Source organism: Pogona vitticeps, chromosome 4, assembly GCF_051106095.1.
Source record: "Pogona vitticeps strain Pit_001003342236 chromosome 4, PviZW2.1, whole genome shotgun sequence".
NCBI lineage: Eukaryota > Metazoa > Chordata > Lepidosauria > Squamata > Agamidae > Pogona > Pogona vitticeps.
Genome location: NC_135786.1, coordinates 146,804,077 through 146,823,544, shown reverse-complemented (window position 1 = coordinate 146,823,544; position 19,468 = coordinate 146,804,077). Strand labels below are relative to the sequence as shown.

The 19,468-nt window shown below is 41.3% G+C and overlaps 1 protein-coding gene across 3 annotated transcripts in view; it reads left to right on the top strand.

Annotated features, from left to right (window-relative positions):
* CDH12 (cadherin 12) overlaps window positions 1-19,468 on the top strand; it is an 875,078-nt gene that overhangs the window by 785,367 nt on the left and 70,243 nt on the right. The window lies entirely within an intron of this gene.

Genomic DNA, 19,468 nt, shown 5'->3' with positions numbered 1-19,468 from the left:
TGCCATGACTCAACTTCGAGATATTCAAAATGAAGATGACTGTATTTATTTAGCACAGCAATGTGATTAATGTTCTAGAGAACCTGTGCTGCAGTAGATAAGATACTACATGAATTGATTTGTTTGCCAAAACTCTGAAATGGATTTTTGTTATATGAGAAAAGAGTTTAATACTGTATTTTCTATATCATCTAATTAACACTCATGGGTTGAAATCAATTAGTAAGTCACAACTAGAGTAAGCTTAATGAAACTCTTATAGCTATCTTTACGATTTTCTTTTTTTGCTTTTGTTTGTCTGATTTTATTGACTAAACTGCCCAGAATAGTGCATTGCACTAATGGGGCAATATACCAACCAACCAACCAACAGGTGTTGATTCAAGAAATCATTCCTTATCCAACGGGCCTACTCAAACTGTGACTTATTACTGGATTTCAGCCATTGTGTGAGTCAATGTCATCACTTGAGATGTATACAGTTGAGTAAACATGGTAGCTTCATATTCATATTGCAGGGGATACGAATACAAACCTCAGCACCACAGGTGGCACAGTGGTCCATTCCCACCCCCCAGAATTAGCCCAGTCCACTCACTAGACCGCTTGCAGCATGTGTATCCAACAGCAGCAACATTGCACCAATTATGGAAGTAGTCCCAACGGTGCTGCCTTGCTGCTCCTCTCAGCCGATTGCTCAGCAGCTGAGTGGGGAGACGCATCTTCTTGCCTCCACACCAGAGCGGCCAGCTGTGGGGAGGGGGTGGGGCAGCGCCAGTGGGACTACTTCCATGATTGGTGTGATGTTGCCACCATTGGATCCATGCGCTACAAGGAGCCAGGCATTGATGTATTAGCACAGAAGTGGTTAATCCAACATAGCAGACCATAAATTGGGAGTTTTGTCATTCAATTGACTAGATATGAACTAAACCTTCTGCTATTTTCTTTCTTTTCCTTTTGATTTCTTTTAAAAATCTCAGGTTAAGGCTATTGTATGAATTGCACTGATATATATATATCATAGACAGACAGACAGACAGACTAATATGGCATAAGCCTGTGCTTGGAGAAATCAGATTTTAAATTCAGTTCTTATACAGTTTTAAATATTTTATGTAATTATTGTGAAGTATAGAAAAGCAAATTTTACATACTATGAAATTGTTTAACAAAATTCTTTCCTGTGAGTCAACTTCTCTGTTTGCATACATTATGCCCAGTACTGGAAGAAGCTCAGTCTCTTGACTGCGCAACTGGATTTTGGTGCTGAGATGTATTATTAGAACTCCTTAGTAACGCAAAGCAGTGAGCGTAGCCTAGTAAATGTGTCGAGATTTGGGAGGAGGCCTCACAAAGACCTGGGGTTACTCACTGTGGCTATTTTGAATGTGTTTCTAGTTCCTGCAAGCTCAACATCAGTGGAGCAGGTCTTCAGTGAGAGCAGAATTGTGATGAGACCTCACCGTGCTAGACTGGGAGCCAATTGTGTAGAGAAAATTGTGTTTCTTCAATACAACCTTGATAATCTTGAATCATTTCAGCAAGTTTATTGTTGTGAAATGTCTTGAGTTTTAGCACTAGGCTGGGAGCCAATCTTACCATATTGTACTGAGAAAATTACTTGTTTATCTGATACGCAGTTTTGCTATAGCTGATTCAAACCGTTTATTGACACAAAGCTGTGCTCTCACAATAAACGGTTGGAATTTTGATAATGGTATGCTTTTCAAGCCAAATTTGTGGTGACAACCACATGCTCGAGGGAAGGGCAGATGGGACTAAAAACGGATGGCTCACAACCCTCAGACCTCCACATGCACACACGGCAGGGGAAAAAGAAGTTTGTTTTTAATAGGGATTTGAGGGTTGGACTTGGGCTTTGGTACCAAAAATGTGGACTTGGAGTTGGGACTTGGATCCAAAGATTTACCAGTATCTCTGCCCTTTTGCCCTGAGAAGCCTTTGGGAAACTTGGAGTGGTGGTGGTGAGGAAACCTTTACTTTTTCTTTTTTAAATCTCCATTGCTGGTCCTACCTTAGGTGGGAATAGCCATTGGTGCAGGTCTGCCAACTAGATTCTGGCCACTATGTTTTCCCTGCATGATATGTGATTATTCAAGGTGTTTCTAAACTAACTCTAAAATCCCTGTTAAAAATTACAGGAAGCTTTCTGTTATTTAAGCATTTTTGTCATATCTCTACTGACACAATATCCCTAGCTCTCATAAACCTCAAATGGTTGTTCCTTGTTCTCTTAAGTACCAGTTTTCAAGGTATTTTGTACAATGCCTGACCTCCCTCCAGAGGTCTGCATTTTGCCAGATGTCTGGCTTCATATAGCATTTTTTTTTTGCAGCAGTATTTTTGACTAACCTGCTATTCCTCCAGCCAAACCTTGCCTTGTAACAGAGGCAGCAGCTTAATAGACTCAGGCATTTCCAGGTGCAAGGGGGGAAAAGTTCTAACATTGCATAAGTCAAGCAGTCTTTTTTTCAAAAAAAATTTTTAGGAGGTATATCATGGGTGTTGATTTTTCCCCTCCAAGTGTTATAGGTCTGTGGTTGTGAATATTAAGTGTTTTGCTCATTGGCTATGTTTTTGCTGTCAAAAAGCCAATCCTTCTAGCTTGCCGTCTGTTCTGCTCCTTGCTAAAGTTAAAAATGTCTAGCCTCTATCACATGAAATGTCACAGAAGCCAATAATAGCTGTCACCTTCTGTGGGAATAGAGGAGAGCAAAAAGAAAAAGAAATAAGAAAAGTGAGCACAAGCTCATCTGAGGAAGTAACTGTTACATACAGCACTGATGTTACCTGTCTGTCATGGGTTTGGAGGGAAAGTTCCATCCTATGGGGAGTGGAAGGCGGGACATCAGGAGGAGGGGCTGTACTGTATATATAGGTGAAGCCTGTGTGGTGAAGAGGAGACGCTGGGATGTGACGAAGCAGCAGCTGGGAAGAAGAAGCTGGTGTGGGAGTCTGTGTGTCAGACAGGGTACTACTGTGTGTCAGAGTACCAACCTGATAGGTTCAGGTGTCTGTTGGTCAGCCAGAACTGATAGGTTCAGGGTCTGTGCTTCAAGTTAAGGGTTCTGTGTGAACCAAACTGTATGCATGTATGAATGAGAATAAGCCACGTTACTTTATCTTATACACCTGATTATTTTATTTTCCCTGTGTGTGTATTTAAATAAACCTCATTCTTTTTATTGTTTGAAAATCCATCCCTGGTCTGTGTGACTTCTTATAGGGAATGGTTGGTGGCAGCTTAGTTAACGTGTGGCAGATCCCAGTAGGTCTGGGTTTGTCACATTGATTGGTGTCCAGCGTGTGGGATACGACTGGTCCAGTTGTCCAGCAGTCCAGCAAAGCCTTGGCAAGTGTGCCCAGAGCAAGGGGGGTCTAGTCAGGGACAATCTGAGGCGCGTAGGTAATCTTCTAGGTGTACCTCACGGGGAGGTGCGCTAGTGGAAGAACGTGCCAAGTGGGAAGACTAGATTAGGGTGCTCTGAGGCAACTTGTTTTGGCGGGAAAAAAGCTGAGGCAAAACTGCGTAGTAACAGTGATCTAGCCTGCCTGCTGAGAGGCCCAGCAGAGGGGGGTAGACTCCAACTTGCTACAGTTGCAAGAGTAGTGCTGAAGAACAGCAGCAATCTATAGAAAGCTGGTTCTGAGGCAAAAGAGGGAAAAAGTGGTCGTTTTATTTTGAGGCTTGACTTTTTAAAGCAGCCTGTTCTGAGGGGGGATTATGCCCTTGACTCGAAGCCAGATGGCAGAAATGGGCGAAGTGAAAGACCCCCAGGTTGACCAAGGTTCTGAGGATGAATTTGGCTCAGTGCAAGGTGACAGCACAGGAGAGCAGAACCCAGAACTTAGAAAATTGCTCATAGCTCAACAGCATGAACTGAGAATGAGGCAATTTGAAGTGGAGGAAAGATTAGAGAGAGAAAGAAGGGAGGAAAGAGAAAGGCAATTTGAAATGGAGGAAAGAGAGAAACAACGGCAATTTGAATTAGAGAGAGAGAGAGAGAGAATGGAGAGGGAAGAAAGAATGGAGAGAGAGAAAATTGCTCTGGAAAAAGAAAGAATGGCGTTTGAATTAAGAAAATTGGAAATGATGAACCAGAACAATAATAACAATAGGGATTCTGAGGGAGGCCAATTGTCTAAAGCTGACCTGAAGAAATTCCCTGTGTACCACAAGGGAGATTGTCCTGAGGTGTTCTTTTCCTTAGTGGAAAGAGCGTTTGTGGACTTCTCAGTGAGGGAAACTGAGAAGATGACCATCATGCGATCTTTAATCAGTGGTAGCCTGGCTGAGGTCTATGCCGAGATGCCTGAGGAACTGATGAAAGATTTTGCAGAGTTTAAAAAACTGGTGTTTGCAAGACATGGGATAAATGCGGAACAGTTGAGACAAAGATTTAGGTCAATCACCAAAAAGCCAGAGCAGACTTTTACCCAAGTGGGGGCCCAATTGGTGAGGCTGCTTGAGAAATGGCTATCGCAGGAGGGGACAGAGACCTTTCAACAGCTTAAAGATTTGATAGCGCTGGAACAGTTCTATTCAGTCCTGCATGGGGAATTGAAATTCCAGGTGAGGGAAAGGAAACCAAAATCTGTGGTAGAAGCAGCCGAGATCGCAGATTTTATTTCGCAAATAAGAAAGCCCTTGGGTGAGGGGAAATCTGTAGGTAAACCCAAAGAAACCTACAGCAAGTACTCTCAGGGACCAGGGAAAAGCCAGCAAGGGGGAGGGGCCCATGGTGAAGGGAAGCCCTCAGACATGAAACCAAGACCTCAGATTTTGGAGGGAAAACCAAAACAAGATGAGAGAGAATCAAAATACACCAGAAAATGTTATTTCTGTCAGGGAAAGGGCCATCTAATCTCAGAGTGTGAGAAATTAAGGCAGCTAAAAGGAATGGTGCCTCAGGATTCTAGTGGAACCAAGCCAAAAGCTGTGTTCTGTGTCCAGAGAGAGCAAGGCTCATTGTCACTGAGGGAGCCTGTTGCCATGGCTGCTCAGTCTGGAACGGCTGCATCTGCTGATCAGGCTGAGGAAGGTGGTCCTCTTGTGGAGGTCAAGCGATGCTTGCTCGTGAGAACAGATTCTCAGTTGTTTGAGACAGCAGGGGTGGACGTAGGAATACTTGACCGTCAGTATCGGGGGCTGCGGGACACTTGTTCTCAGGTGACCCTGTGCCATCCAGATATTATTCCTAGGGAATATATAATCCCGAATGAGAGCATAAAGGTAGCAGGGATTGAGGGGCAGATAATCTCACTCCCAGTCGCGGAGGTACCTGTCAACTTTCAAGGCTGGAGGGGAGTTTGGCGGCTAGCGATTTCATCGACTCTGCCAGCAGCCGTGCTCGTGGGAAATGACCTGGCTGAACATGTGAAACGGGTGCTAGTGATTACACGCTCACAAGCCACCACGGGGACAGTTCAGGGGGGTAATGATGAGCCAGAGACGGAAGCAGAGGGGAGTTCAGAAGCTGTGGTGGAAACCTTAACCACTGACAGCAGATTTGGACAAGAGCAAAAGGCAGACGCCACTCTCCAAAAGTGTTTTGAACAGGTGACTGACGCCCAGCTAACACCTGAAACCCCAGTGAGATTTCTGGAGAAAAAGGGGATTTTATATAGAGAGACCCTGAGGAATATCTCAAAAGGGGGAGATGGGATCAGAAGTCAGCTGGTGGTACCTGAAAAGTATCGCCCCATGATCTTACAAAGGGGGCACTCTGACATGTTTGCTGCACACTTAGGGGTGAACAAAACACAACAGAGAATCACACAGAATTTCTACTGGCCTGACATAGGGAAGCAGATCAGGGAGTTCTGTAAACGATGTGATGTGTGTCAAAGGCAGGGGAATAACCGCGACAGGACCAAAGCAAAGTTGTGCCCTTTGCCTGTGATTGACACTCCGTTCAAATGCATAGGGGTGGATATTGTGGGACCTTTGCCCAAGGCCACAAAGAGGGGGAACAGGTTCATTCTCACAATTGTGGACCATGCCACGAGGTACCCTGAAGCCATACCCTTGACTAACATTGAAACTAACACAGTGGCAGATGCCTTGGTGGGGTATATGTCCAGGATGGGATTTGCCTCAGAAATAATCACAGATTTGGGCGCATCGTTCACATCAAAGCTCATGAAACGCTTATGGCAAATCTGTGGAATTAAGCACAAGGAAACCACTGCCTATCATCCTGAAAGTAATGGGTTAACTGAGAAGTTCAATGGGACTCTAATGCGCATGATTAGGGCTTACTTGGCAGAGAATCCAAACAATTGGGACCAAAAGCTGCAATCCCTTTTGTTTGCGTATCGATCAGTGCCACAAGCCAGTACCGGGTTCAGTCCATTTGAACTTTTATTTGGGAGAAGGGTGAAAGGGCCCCTTGATTTGATCAAACAAAATTGGGAGCAGATCACCCAGGATGACCCACAAGACGTTGTGACATACATAGACACCTTGATGAAGGACCTAAAGAGAAACCTAGAGCTAGCAGCAGAGACCCTGCAAGCTCAAAAGGTCAGAAAGAAAGCCTGGTGTGTCCAGAAAGCCAGGGAGAGGCACTTTGACCCAGGGGAGGAAGTGCTTTGGCCTAGGCTCTGCAAAGAGAACAAACTGCAGCTGGGTAGCCCAGAAGCAAAATATTTGGGTCACAAGGTAGGGGGAGGAGTGATAAAACCCCTGGAGGCCAAAATAGAAGCTGTTCGTGATTGGCCCAGACCCAACACCAAGAAAAAAGTCAAATCATTTCTTGGGTTGGTGGGCTACTACAGAAAGTTCATCCCGAGGTTTAGCGAGATTGCGGCTCCGCTGACCGATCTGACGAGGAAGAAGACTGATGACAGCATCCCGTGGACCAGCGACTGTGAGGCGGCGTTCCAGAGGTTGAAGGAGGCACTCGTCCAGTATCCAGTGCTGTGTGCTCCAGACTTCGACCGGGAGTTCATCGTCTACACCGATGCGTCTAACAGCGGGGTAGGAGCAGTTCTGTGCCAGGAGGATGAGAATGGTGACCAGCATCCAGTGTCCTACCTGAGTAGGAAACTTCAAAAAGGTGAGAGACATTTGGCAACCGTGGAGAAGGAGTGTTTGGCCATAGTCTACGCGATCCAGAAGGCCAAGCCTTACATCTGGGGAAGACATTTTGTTCTGTGCACTGACCATTCACCACTGCAATGGTTAAAGACAATGAAAACCCACAATAGCAAACTTATGAGGTGGGCTTTAAATCTACAGGACTATGACTTTGAAGTGAAGGTGGTCAGAGGGTCAGTGAACTGTGTTGCTGACGCCTTGTCAAGAAGACCTGAAGATTGAAGACGGCGAAAGAACATGGACTATGTATATATATTGATGACAAAGGTTAAATGTACCTGTTTTTTTGAATTTGGTTTGTAAGAATAAAGGTAAATTGATGTAATGTATATGGTAAATGGTTAAATGCCTAATTGCTATGGTTAACTTAGAATGTAAGTATAGGTAAGTATGATATGGTATGTATAACTGTTTTGTGTGTTTTATCCAGGTTGTTTTTTGGGAAAAAGCACCTTAGCTTTCCCCCTACAAAACAACTTATAAAGAGGGGAGGTGTTACATACAGCACTGATGTTACCTGTCTGTCATGGGTTTGGAGGGAAAGTTCCATCCTATGGGGAGTGGAAGGCGGGACATCAGGAGGAGGGGCTGTACTGTATATATAGGTGAAGCCTGTGTGGTGAAGAGGAGACGCTGGGATGTGACGAAGCAGCAGCTGGGAAGAAGAAGCTGGTGTGGGAGTCTGTGTGTCAGACAGGGTACTACTGTGTGTCAGAGTACCAACCTGATAGGTTCAGGTGTCTGTTGGTCAGCCAGAACTGATAGGTTCAGGGTCTGTGCTTCAAGTTAAGGGTTCTGTGTGAACCAAACTGTATGCATGTATGAATGAGAATAAGCCACGTTACTTTATCTTATACACCTGATTATTTTATTTTCCCTGTGTGTGTATTTAAATAAACCTCATTCTTTTTATTGTTTGAAAATCCATCCCTGGTCTGTGTGACTTCTTATAGGGAATGGTTGGTGGCAGCTTAGTTAACGTGTGGCAGATCCCAGTAGGTCTGGGTTTGTCACAGTAACATTATTAAACGGAAAATTAACATGCCCTATGGCAATCATGTAACAGAATGCTTAACTGAATTGTGGGGTGATTAATCAAAGAAGACACACCAATGGGTAGTAGCAAAACATTTGCCATGTCACCCGGAAGACTGGTGTCTTGTATGCTGCAGTAATAACCGAGGCAGAACTGAAATTCATCCATGTTAAGAGTTACGAGTAGGGATGTGAATCTTTGCTTCTCTTGTACTTGCAGAGAAGGACATATTTTTTCCTCACCAGCAAGGGTAGCAATTGATGTCCTCAGGCTGTTGATAGATATCTCCCATCAACTACAGCACTGTCCTGTGCAAACATTGTCTGTTTTTGTGGTGATTTGCACAATTGCCCATGCTGTGCAAATTGCTGCAAGCTCAAATGACTGTTGCTTTATTTAAGAATTCGAAGTGCTAGATGGGTTGTTTGCATCTAACAGTTGGCCGGTCCTTCAGTGGCCAGTCTTTATGGTTGGCCGCTCCTTACAGCACTCATGGCTTTGCTTTTCAAGGGGCACTAGAAATATTTCATGCAAATTGAAGATATTTTGACAGAAAAAAATGAATGTATATTTGTTGTCCTCACTTGGAGGAAAGGAATCTCACCACATGCTGAAATTCCTCATTAATATGTCTCATGCCTAAATCAGTGACAACAAGGAATTTAGTGTTCTTTCCATCCATAGATTCCATTCCTTGTCATTACATCTGTGTCCTGAGATTCTCTGTAGACAGAAGTCTTGAAACATTTATAGACCAGGTCTGCAAGGCAGGTCATGAATATTCATATGCTGTTTGCATAGATCAGTGAGAGTGCTGGAGGGGCAGAGTCACAAGGTATAAGAGATTCAGCAGCAGCAGGAGGAGCTTAGATAGACATTGATAGGGTTTTAGAGATAGGGAGTTTGAGGGAGAGTTGAAGGGTCTGGTGTAGCTTTGGAGTTTGGGCGGGAGAATGGTGGTTGAGAGTGGAAAAATAAGAATGTTTGTTTAAGAGTTAACAATATTGCTTGTTCTGTCAGGACATATGGTCATCTATCATTCATAATAGGTATTGTTGATGAAATCAACTGGTGGCAGCTGAGGGGCACGTAGCATGAGCTTTTTGGTTGGTGAAACAATCAGAGGCCATGTGGAATCCTGACAGCAGGAATCTCCTACAGATGGGGCTTCCTCCTCAAGCTTCAAAACATTTCTGGCAACAGGCACAAAATAACAAATTACAAAGATATAGCAGCTTTAGGTGTAGAGGTGCTGCACCCTACAGAGGATTCAGATGGAGGAGGATAAGATAACCAATTGGTGAGTCACTTCCTCAAACACAAAGGGGAAGAAGAAACTCAGGCAGAGAGAGAGAGAGAAGGGAGGAGGGAAGCATGGAACAGGCAGATTTCACAGACAGAATATCAAATGCTGAAATGTGCACATTCACCCAATCCACCCAAAACAGAATAGTTATTTTCTCATCCTACAACTACTCTCGAAAGACTTTGCAGTCATGAATAAATCAAAGAGATCTATTTTCAAACATTCATATGACAAGTAAGAATTTAAATGCTGACTTGTGCAAAACATTCTCCTCAATGGAAACTGCCACAAAGCAGCAAGCTTTTTTTGGGAGGTGGAAATCTTGGAGAAATGTTGGGCATTTCTGAATGGGCTTTTGCACATTTCTTTGAAATTGTGACAACTTTTGCCTTTGTTGAATGAGATCGAAGAGATATTGGCATGGTTTGTTTGTGTCTCTGATCCGCCAGCCTGTCTTCTTGTTCTTGTTGTTCATAAGTGCTCAACTTCACACAAGGAAAAAGTCTAATGTTTTTGTGTAGAAAGAGGAGGTTTGCATAGATTAAATGTTGTGAAAACTGTGGAAAGTTCAAACACAGTGAAAAGGACTATTTAGAGTCATGATTTCATGACAAAGCTGAGCCCTCCGGAGGGGTTTGGAGAATTCTGGAGAAGTTATTTCACTGTGTCAAGATGGCTGAACATAATGAGACTTTTGAGAACAGGAAGTCTTTTTCCACTGCTAATGACAGCACCTGGTAACTGTCCATAAAAATTATCTGACTCAGAAAGTGAACTGACATGTGTTGTTATGAGGAATAATTTTTGTGATACAGCCCTCTTCTCCCCCCCAAAAAACTGAGAGGTTTTTTAATGACCTATGTATGTGACCTTATGTCAAGGCTCCTCCCCTGTGGGAATGTCTTTGGTCGCTGCTGTTTCATGTGCTCATGGCTTAATGTCTACCTGAAATATCCTGTCTGTTTATCTCAGAGTGTTGCCATCCATTCCAGAAGGGAGGGGGAGTGTTAATTAGCTGAGTTCTTCAACCCTGTTAGATTTTGAAATGAACCAATTATCCTGAGTAAAGTCAAATTAATTTCATAGAAAGTAAATGACAAATTCTAGAAGACCACATGTTGGCTTTAAAGTACTTGAGAAATTTATTAATTTGGAGGCTTGATACTCTTGGGCCTCATAAAATCACATTGAAGCATTGCTTAAGGATGAATCATGTCATTTGTATGATATAACAGTTATTGGGATTTGTGGTGTTCAGTGCCTACTGCAAATACTGACTCATACAAAAGAAAGCTAGGTGTGTGTCTTCTGGGTACCAAGGCCTCTTGAGGATAAAGCAAAATTGTGCTGCTTATATACCACCCCATAGTGCTTAAAGCACTCTCTGAGTGCTTTACAAGTTAATTATGCAGGCTACACAGTGCCTCTCCAGCAAGCTAAGTACTCATTTTACCAACCTTGGAAGGACAGAAGGCTGAGTCAACCGACTACCTGGGATTGAACCCTGGGTCATGAGCACAGTTTTGGCTGCATTACAGCAGTTTAACCACTGTGACATGAGGCTCCTCCAGTATACCAGTACTCTTCTATGGATATAGAATTCCTAGATGTTTAACTGGGTTCTTGCCCTAATCTGACCACAGCAAAGCAAGCTTACAATGAATTTTATAGCAGAGATCATTCTAGATGCAGGTGGAGATGAAACAGGGAGAGCAAGAACAGGAAATCCCTTTTAACAGAAAAGGTGATAGTTATGACTTTTCTTGAAAGTAGCCAGCTATAACTCTGTGAAGTTATAGCCAAGTTAGTCTTTGCAAGCATTTCAACAAGAAACACAAAACGAAAGGCAAACAAGACACTGTGGCACTCTAAAGACTGCTATATTTTAATTTAAGCTTTTGTGGAACATGTCATTAGAGTTAGAATACAGAGACTTCATGGTAGACGCATTGGTAAAGCAGCTACCATGTTCTCTAGATTCACAAAGAGAGTATGACTTAATAAGAAGTTGATGGCATATACCAAGATCCAGGTCTATAGAGCCTGCTGTACTGCAGTGAGTCCTGGACCCTTTGTGCACAGCAGGAGAGGAAGCTGAACATATTCCACATGCATTGTCTCTGACACATTTTTGGTATCACCTGGCAGGACAAAGTTCCAAATAGAGTAGTCCTAGAATGAGCTGAAATTTAGATCTCCTGTATGGAGAATTAGTTAAGGGAAATCACCCCAGAGGGAGACCACAGCTGCGATATACAGATATCTGCAAGTGGGATCTGAAGGCCTTAGGGATCGACATCAACAGATGTGAAACCTTGACATCTGAGCGTTCAGCCTGGAGGCAGGTGGTGCATCATGACCTCTCCCATTTTGAAGCGACTTGTCCAGCAGGCCAAGGCAAAGAGGCAGTCCCGAAACCAGCCAAATCAGGGAGCTGGACAGGGGACAGATTGCATTTGTCTTCAGTGTGGAAGGGATTCACTCTCGAATTGGCCTTCTCATCCACACTAGACACTGTTCCGTCCTCTATTCAGTGCATGTTACCTTCGTCTCTCGAGACTGAAGGATGCCTAATCTAATATAAATGGTAAAACATTCCTGGAAGAGGCTCCATATAGGGGGAAAATGGTAATAACTCCCAAATCATCCCAGTAGGAGAGAGCACAATTTGTACATCTCTTTTGTTATGTGCTATGTTTATATTTTTTTTTTCAAATGATGCACAAGTTTATGTCCTTTGCTTATAGAATTCCAAGCAGAAACAAAAAGGTAGTCACATCAAGCCTAAAATGTACATCAGGCTTTATTTTTTATAAAATAAAATGAAATATAAGATTTGTCAATATGAAATGCCTACTTCAGTCACACATACAGACATGCCTGTGCTAAGATGCTGGTTTATAAAGAATGGGAATAAAGAAACATGCCTGTGCTAAGATGCTGGTTTATAAAGAATGGGAATAAAGAAACATCACCACCTGTACCTAGAAATGCCATTTAAAATCCTTCCAATAAACATTGCTTATCTTAATTCTCCTTTATATATGAAGAGCCTCGTGGCGCAGTGGTTAAACCGCTGTACTGCAGCTAAAACTGTGCTCACGACCTGGGGTTCAAATCCCAGGTAGCCGGCTCAAGGTTGACTCAGCCTTCTGTCCTTCCGAGGTCAGTAAAACGAGTACCCAGCTTGCTGGGGGGGGGGGCAATGTGTAGCCTGCATAATTAAATTGTAAACCGCCCAGAGAGTGCTTGAAGCGCTGTGGGGCGATATATAAGCAGCACGCTTTGCTTTTATATTGATGACAGTCTTTGGTTGATCAGTTCAATCACCCAGATGAAACAAGTAAAATTTCACCAGATCAAACTTCAAAAATTCCATTCAAAACTGGTAATTTATGCATTTGAGGGCAAAATGCAACTATGTTGAAACAATTCTGCCAAGTGAAATGCAACATGTTGAGAAGTTTTTATAGTGGGACAAGACTTTCCATTGAGCTGTTCATCTGCCGAAGAATGAATAGTAGTTATGAATGAAAAACAAAATTTCCCAGACAGCCTAGATTATAAGAGAAGTAAATGATCAATGGAATTCCATTGTCCTTTGTGTAATATATTTCATAAGGATATGAATAACACATTCGTGAATTCCATTAGAAATTCTTTTATTATAGAGTTGTTACTGATGGCAATCTTGGAGAAAAAATTAGTAACTGTGGGTTGTACTTAGCTGTAAAATCTGTAGCAATCTGAGGTAGTTTGGACATATGCATGCATACTGTCATATAGAACAGTGGTTCCCAACCTTGGGTAACCCAGGTTGGGAACCACTTGGATTGCAATTCTTGGACTGCAATTCTCAGAAACCTTCACCACCAGCTGCGCTGCCCAGGATTTCTGGGAGTTGCAGACCAAGAACACCTGGGTTACTGAAAGTTTGGAACTAGAGATGGCACAAACTACAGTTTGTTGGTTTGGCACTGTGCCTGCACTGGTGTTTCATGGGTGCAGCACACTTCCCTCTCCTGCCTCCTCTGCATATCTGCCTATTCCCTGGGTGATGTGTGTTTCCCTCCCTGCCTCCTCAGTGAGACTGCCCAGTCATGCATCACAAAGTGAACTTCCCTCCTCTGGCGAATGCCCACTCAGACAAGCAGGTGGGGCAGGGAAGGTTGCAGTGCTGCTTTTGAGTGGACAGCCACTAGAGGACCCAGAGAATGGGTGAGCACACAGAGGAGGCAGAAGTGTGCTGCACCCATGGAACTGCAGTTTGTGCCCATCTCTGTTTGGAACCACTGATATAGAAGAATTTTACTGGTGAATCTGGGTTTGTATAACTTGGCATAGTTATTTGCTGTTAATTGATGAAATGTTGGGATCTAAATTGGTTGGGTGCATGGCCAAGATGCACAATGACACCTAATCACTCTGCAGCAATTAGCCACAATCTACTATGCTAACCTCGTTGGAACACCAATAGGATTTTGGCTACAAAAGTGATGCTAAACCATGTTGCTTTATAAAGCGAGGACAAGAAGAGAAAGTAACCTGATTATTATTTATTTGTGATTAAATTGTTTGATCTCGTGTTGCACATCTGACACATATTTGGGGAAACTAAAGCATCTTTGCCAGAAGGATTTGTATGAAAGCAAACAGCTTTCAAAGTTTCCATCACAAAGATACTGTTTCTGGAAAGGATTGTCATGTATATTTTGACAACTCTTCGTACAAAGCTGTCATTCTAAATGACTGTCATTTCTTTGAAGTGAAAGATGCTGTATATTTGCAAACAATGAACCTATCTTGTCAAGCTTTTTTTCCCATTTGAGGAAAGGAAAGCTATAAATTGTTGAATAAGCAGCTGCCTTATACTGAACAACACAGTCTAACCTAGAACTAATCATGTGGCCACAAAGAGGCCCTTCCAACCCATACTACCTGCATTCCTTTTAGCAATAAAAGATTGAACCTAGGTCCTTCAGAGAAATAAACTAACTAATGGGTAGTCATTATAATTTTTTAAAAAAAACCTCTTTTGTTATATTGCAAAATAGCTGTGTGCAATCAAGCATCACAGTTAATCTGACATTGTCTAAAATGGTGATGCTACAAGAATGAGCAGATGCAGGGTCACTATCAAAACAGGTACTAAAATAGGTGTCACAGATTCACTAATCTACTTCAAGGCAGTGTAGGATATCTGAGCAGTGCATAAGGACCTAATGGATACTTGCAAATTTTCTCCTCAAGAAAAAGAGTATCTCGATGCATCAGCTAAAATCCAGTTGCTTAGCATAGTAAAATGCAATTAAAATAAGCCCATTGAATCCATTGGAATTTGCGGAGTCAACTCCTTCATAAATTCCATTGATTCAAGTTGATTACTCTAGTTGAAAGTTGCTATGCTTCACAACAGGGTTTCAGCCATTGAGACCTTTTATCAGCTAATGTGGGATTTTTCACTCCCACGCTAAAATGTAATGACAAAACACTTTCTAAATTAACAACAGCACTCTTCTTGTACTCTGCACTTAACACATGTGTTGCACAAAATGCAAAGTTTTCTATGAAAACAGAAGGTTTTATGTGGAAAAAGAGATCTACAGTTAAGAAAGGGGGGCATAAACACTCATAATTTCATCCTGTCAAGCGAAACTATGTCCCTACTTACATCAATGAAACAACTGAAGATTTCTATCCCTAGTGATATGTAAGTAAGGTAAATATCCATGCTGGCTTCCTGATTTGGCAAGAGAAATATTTAAGTGACAAGACCACCCTAAAACTTATTGATATTTGAAGCAAAAGACAATATGACACTCCTCTCCATTCCCTGTACAAAAAACACAGGCTGTCCCTTGAATCTTACTCCATCTCTGGAGATGGAATAATGTCCTCATGATGCAGAAGGACATGGGAGGAGGAGGAGACAAAATGCACTCCAGCAGAGAAACAGCCTACAAGTCTAGGAAGAATATAGCCAGAATATTGCTACTCCTTCTGCCTTAGTCATCTCACTTTGCCCAATACTAGGGCTGACTCTGCAAAAACATCTACCTGGTACTCATATATAAATAATTGCTTATTCTATCCTTGCACACAGGAACAAGCAACTATAGAATCATCCTTTTGTCCACACAAGAAGGTGAGAGATATGATGGTACTCTTGACAAGAGAGATGAACAACATTTAGAATCATGTTTTTCAGAAATTAAGCAAATTTGCACAAAGTCATAGCACATTTTAATTCAAAATGATGGTGGTAGCTATTTTGATGCTTGGGCTTTTATGGATTAGAAACATCACAAGCAATATTTGCTTCCTTTTTCTTTTCTTCTTTTTTAACAATAATGCTCCAAAGTTGCCAAGGTTATGGAAAACCTGGTGAAGAAAAGCAGTCTTCCTTCTTTCATTCTCAACTGGATGCTGGTGAGGTATTAAAAAAAATCCTGGTTGAGGTGTCTTACAGAGGGAGCCAAAATCTACGAGAATGAAGATGGATCAAGTATTCTTCACTAGTATATTATTCCCCCTTTCAAACATTATAGCCAAAATACTGTTGAGTTGTTAGACTGGTTTACACAGTCTAAATTTTGTTGGTAAATCACCACAAGTTAAGAAGAATCAATGTGTAACAACAAACACTGGTGTTAACATCTTAACATGTGGCAATTCACTTACTGTACAAGATTTATGTCACTTTAACATGAATTGTGACAGAAATTAAGAGACAGGAAACAGAAGGGAAGTGCATCCAGAAAAAAATAGCTTACCACTGGGATAAAATATATGCTATAGTTGTTGTAACTGATTTCCAGCTGTTTTAATCCATGTTCTTCAGGAGGATAAGAATTTACTTACAAAATTAAAACAGATAAACTGTATAATTAGCTGAGATAAGTTATACATTATTGAATCAAACAAATTAAGTGAAGTGGTTAATTCATATTCTGCGGTGTGTTTGTTCCTTGGCTTGTTCATCATCTTCTTCATGGCAATGAAAGAGAAAATTCAAAAGTAATTTAGACACATAATATATTGTGCACAAAGCAATGAATACCCATGGGATAGTCTGATTCAAGAAGACACCCACTACTTAAATTTAATTCAAAATAAACATACTGCTGAGAGATAAAAATCATGAAGTAGAACACAGTTGCCACAGAAATACATTTCATATTGTTTTCATTCTAGTTATAGTAAACCAGAGGCTATCCTCTTAGGTGGGGAAAAGCATTTTCTTAGAGTGAAAGGCTGCTGCTCCCATAATTCACTTCTTTTTTCAAAAATCAAATGTAGTCAGCAATTCAAGAAATAATAGTTTTAGCAAAAAACATTCCCGAGTCAATAAAAGTTTATAGTTTTTCCTGATATTGAGAGGTAGGTGAGAGTGGTTTGAAATTGTTTGTATAAAAGGAGAACGGATGGAGAACTGATTAATTTATGAGATTATCAAAAAGATATACACCTTTCAGAGATTTTCAGAAATCTGGGATTTTCATCCCCTAAAACCTTACTCTTGCACAATTTAGTAAGATGCACATTGGTTTACTTTCTATATGAATCTTCTTGTAGAACCACTGTTGTCAGCCTGATAGTTTCCCGATGTGTTGGGTTACAACTCCCAATAGCCATGCTTCTTGAAGATGATGGAAGTTATGATCCAACACACCAGGTAAGCATTGAGGCAAGTAAGACCACCATAGAATACAATGTTTTACTGATGGGCATGAGTATATAAGGTTCAGACCATTTAGTTTGGTAATAGCCCAATAGAGTGGATTTCATATGTGCAGTGAATGGTAACATCAGCTTCCCAAGGATTTTCTTTTCATAAAAAGTATGGAAAAACCAAAATCTTCATATTAAGAATGTCAGCTATTACTTGTCACTGATAAGAGAACAATAAAAGCTAGGACTCCTTAAATATTATAACCATGATGGTGAGATATACCCCATTGTTGAATTCATTTTTATTCACTTAAATCATCAAAAAGGGGGTAAAAATACAATATACAAAAGGCCAAAAAAATACCCCCAAATAAAGAGCTGCAGTTAATTATAGGTGGGCATTCATCCTTCCAGTGTTGCAGTATCAATCATTTGGATATCATTAAGTCACAGAGAATCCATTTCCATTGATAACTGTTTAACTTCCATGAGATAGGTAGGCACTTCAACAAAATATATACATTAATAAAATTCTGATACTGATCCAATTCAAAATTAATGTGTGTAACAATATCTCCCTAGAAAGAAGTTACAGCACATGCTTCAGAAATGCATCGGGTGTATTGCATGACCAACGGATAGCAGATTTACTCAGACTCTTGGGAAATTATTGTGGTGTTCAATATATATGGAATATAGTTTTCTGTATAAATCACCGCTTTAGATATGTAGAAATAACTTTAGATACATAGGTATAGTGGATATAGAAGCAAAAGCCACTGTCCACTACTTAAACAAAATAGGACAATCCAATTCTTCATTCCCCACTTCTCTCCAACCTTGTATACTATAGCTACTGGCCAGCAATAAATTGTTATAAATAAATTTTAAGGTCCTTCTTCTTCTGCACCAATTCAGTAATTATGTTCAAAACTGGCTGGCTGAATAGCTCACTGGTTTAGGTATCTGGCTGCAGAGCTGGGTGCATTGTGGTTACAGAGTTGGGAGTTCGATTCCCCATTGTGCCTCCTGAGAGCAGAGCCAGCCTATGTGGCCTTGAGCAAGCTGCACGGTCCCAGGGCGCCCCAAAAAGAAGGGAATGGTGAATTACCTCTGAGTATTTGGTCCATGGAAAACCCTGAAAAGGATCACTGTAAATCCAAATTGACTTGACAGATTTATTATTATTGGTATTAGTATTATTAGTATTATTAGTATTAGTGGTGGTGGTGGTGGTGGTGGTGGTCGTCGTCGTCGTCGTCGTAGTAGTAGTATGATGATGATGATGATGATGATGACGATGACGACGACACATAGGTTCACAAAGCTGCAAGGTCTTATTTTAAATATAAATTAAAATAATTAGATATTGCTACCTTTTATTTTAACTAATAGGAGTTGCTGAAGCCTTTTCAACAGTAGCTGGATTAAATATGATTCATGGTAGTACTGTAAAATCTGCACGGACCCTTGGTTTTGGATGCCACACCATGCCACATCTGAAATCAAAATGGCTATGATGACTTCCAACCTCCAGTGGGAATGGAGCAAGAAGAAGACAAACGTATTTTATAGAGATATTGTAATAAAATAGCCCTGTTCAGTTGTTGACTATCTGCTAGAAGAGAGAGAGCATCCCACCTCTCCACAGTTGCTTTGCTCATGTGAAGGAACTGTTCTGAAAAGGGAAGATTATTTAATCCATAAAGGCTGTCCATGAAAGCTGTAACCTCTGTTTCCCCATTTTCAGGCTCATGTGAAAAGTGTTCACAATATGATTTGTCTCCTTTCTCCAACTCTATAGCTTCACATGAACATAGCAACAACTGAGGTGAAGCTATGCACAATTTTTCTCACCCAAAACAAATAGTGTTAATTCCTGTTATAATTATGATAGCTTTTTACATGAATCAACCTAGGTGTGTCTCACCTAATGAGTGTTTGCATGCACAGGTCAGATTATAAATTTTGTTCACCATATCCTACTCTATGAGAATTCAGATCACACAAGCATTTTATGTTCCACGAGGAAGACAGAACATAAAACAGCAAAACTTAATACAATTTGACATTTTCCCCCAGTCACTGTTGCCATTTGGATAACGTCAGCTAAGCAAAAGGCAATTTGTGCATGTGTAAATTACAATGTATTTCCTTTAAGTAACCCAAGCGTGTGTGACATTTGGATTCAGCTTGCCCTTTCTAGTGGTCTCAAGTTGACTCTCTCTTACCTAGGTGGCCACTGTTTCAAATACAGACAATGCACAATTATGCAATTGTTGTTACAATATGGTATCAGAATCAAATGCCAAAATTCATTGTCCATACA